Source organism: Vigna angularis, chromosome 7 (assembly GCF_016808095.1).
Source record: "Vigna angularis cultivar LongXiaoDou No.4 chromosome 7, ASM1680809v1, whole genome shotgun sequence".
Classification (NCBI taxonomy): domain Eukaryota; kingdom Viridiplantae; phylum Streptophyta; class Magnoliopsida; order Fabales; family Fabaceae; genus Vigna; species Vigna angularis.
The window spans coordinates 28,114,896-28,117,585 of NC_068976.1; the positions used below are offsets into that span (position 1 = coordinate 28,114,896).

At 27.6% G+C, this 2,690-nt stretch overlaps 2 non-coding genes across 2 annotated transcripts; both read left to right on the top strand.

Annotated features, from left to right (window-relative positions):
• The first annotated feature begins 756 nt into the window (after window positions 1-756).
• On the top strand, window positions 757-827 carry TRNAG-GCC (transfer RNA glycine (anticodon GCC)). The gene has a single exon. It is a non-coding gene; the product is annotated as a tRNA-Gly (tRNA).
• A 12-nt stretch (window positions 828-839) lies between these two features.
• LOC128193432 (small nucleolar RNA snoR114) lies at window positions 840-926 on the top strand. Its single transcript, XR_008244654.1, has one exon. It is a non-coding gene; the product is annotated as a small nucleolar RNA snoR114 (small nucleolar RNA).
• Window positions 927-2,690: the final 1,764 nt, after the last annotated feature.

A 2,690-nucleotide genomic window follows, 5' to 3' on the forward strand; every position in this document is an offset into this window, starting at 1 on the left:
AGTTGCTAAGATTTCCATAGGTCCTCCTTGCTCTTTGGAATGCAGTATAACGACTCTCCCGATAATTTGTAACAGTATCAATTTAGGTTTGCTAGTTTTGTTAGAATGGATTATAGTGTTTCTTTAATATCTTTATTTGATCTAGGAGGCATGGAGCAAGCTCAACAAAAGCACAAAGCACCAACAATAATGCTAAACCTAAAGAATAAGAACAATCTAGAAAAATGGAAAACTTTCTTCTTTATTTCTTTTATTCAAAGTTGTTACTACATTGACATAGTGTACATGGAAATATTATTCCTAGTATGACACTTAATTAACATCGTAACAAAATTATTCTTTTAAAACAAAGATAATAAAACTATTATAGATCATTCAAACGTAATTTTTGAATCACTTGATTTTGATAATGTTACTAATGAGCCTTGGTAGAGTGATTCAATATCACGTATCATGTTCATATTATATTGTATTATCTTATGTAATCGTATAATATATAAAGAAATTATTTTATCTAAATTAAGAATTTTAAATTTAAAATAAAATTAGATTTTTATATTCAAATAAACGTAAAAAGATTGAAATGAAATTCATTTGTGAAACCCTCAAACTTTTTAAAATTTTAAAATTTCTAATGGTAACAATTTAATTCAATATCCGAGGAGCTTTTTTTGACAAATGTTGACTTGTTCAAGCTAAGTTAAAGCAAGATTCAGTTTATACTATTAACAAAAAAATTGAAAATGTCCATCAGGAGCACCAGTGGTCTAGTGGTAGAATAGTACCCTGCCACGGTACAGACCCGGGTTCGATTCCCGGCTGGTGCAGTTGCTGCTGCTGAGCTGTGACGAAACTGTGTCAGCTGTGATAGATGGGTCTATCACAATGTTCTGATCTTTCAGACGAATGGTGACACATCCGAGCTCAAAGCCTTATATTTTTTTGTTTTTTTTTTATTTGAAATTTTCTTGCATTAATCTGCAAGTATTATGATTGAGAGCATGAATATTAGAGGCAATGATTCTGGAAAATAGAGTGTTTGATTTATGAAGAGTGGCGGGTTCATAATTGTCCAACTTCCGCCACATTTTTCCTTTGGTTGGTCTCCCACTAAGGCAACATAATGAAGAAGCTCAACCAACAAAATCCTCTCTGTCAAGTATGTGCATGCATGGCTGGCTTCACCCCCAACTGCATATTCTACCAATAATTTATACCTATTGCTTTTCTTTGTCGGAAATTAATTCCCTCCTAAACTTTTTCTAATCTCATATTATTCTTTCATTAAAATATCATTTTTAAACACGTTTTATTCATTATTTTTAAATTCTATGTCAAAACCTCATTTTACAATAGTTTTCATTTTTATTGCTTATACTCTAAGAATATATATCTTCTTATCGCATCCTATACTTTATAAATTTATAACTTTTGTCCTCCGTCTAAATGTATTTAAGTTGTTAATTAATATTTTAGACCTACATAAATCATTTTCTTTTAAAAATACCATTTCGAAAGATATTTATAAAATTATATTCATCTCATTTAAAAGAGATAAATGAAATATTTTGTAATTAGAACAGTAATATAATTTATTTATTTTGTATTCAGAGTGATAATAATGGTTTAGTTGGTAATTGAATTTAACAATGCTATTTTAATGATCTTTAATGTGTGAACTATTGTTTATCTGAACAAAAACTTTATAAGCCTTTAATTAAAGAATTTGTTTCGATATACCTGATAGTCCTGCATTATTAGAATTCTTTCGTTATCAAAAATAATTTAAACACATTTTTTCTTTTAATTATTAGAGATTTTTTTAAAAAAAAAAATCAGAAATAAACAAAACTTTATTGAGATCTTAACATTGACACCACATTGGTTACTTCAAATCTAAATAATAATTAAACAATTTAATTTCTTTTAACTCAATACATTATATATATAATAAATAAATTCTCTCTAAGTTATAACTTGTTTGATTAAACTCAAAACATTAAAATTATGAGTTTTTTTTAATATATGAATCAACTTTCTCATTTTTAATTAAGATGAGAGTTTCAACTCATAATTGAGTTTCTAACCAACATAAGATTATGATATAATGGACTCCTTCAATTTTTTTATTAGTTTTCCTCAAATATTAAATTGGTTTGATTAGAAATAACACATGTTTTTAATTTTTCACATTCCACTTGAATTCTTATGTGTTTCTTTGTTTTTATATAGTAGAGTTTCTATTTGTAACAACCCACGAAATGCACAAAATCATGACTTTTCATTCTCTCTAAATTTAATTCATACATGCTTTTTTTTATTCCACATTATTGAGATAATCGCACCCAAAACCACTAAGAACTCAAAAAAGGAAGATTCTCTAGAGGTAACCTAGAAAAGGACTCGTAGAGAACAAAGTGGCAACTCGTTGAATTATAGACCCTTTCAATCAAGTATAAAGACTCGTGAAGTTTTATCTTAAGAATTCAAATAAAAACAACCTTCATATATCCCTTTACGTCATGCATCGAGGTTTAAGTTCCAAGAAATTTCCAAAACTTCCAACTCATTAAATACAAGACGTCATTAATAATTGCGCCAAATTTATAAACTTTGAGGAGTTTAATTCTTATACATCAATGTAAAGAAATGAAAATGTTAGTAGATAAAAATTTATTCCATACACGACT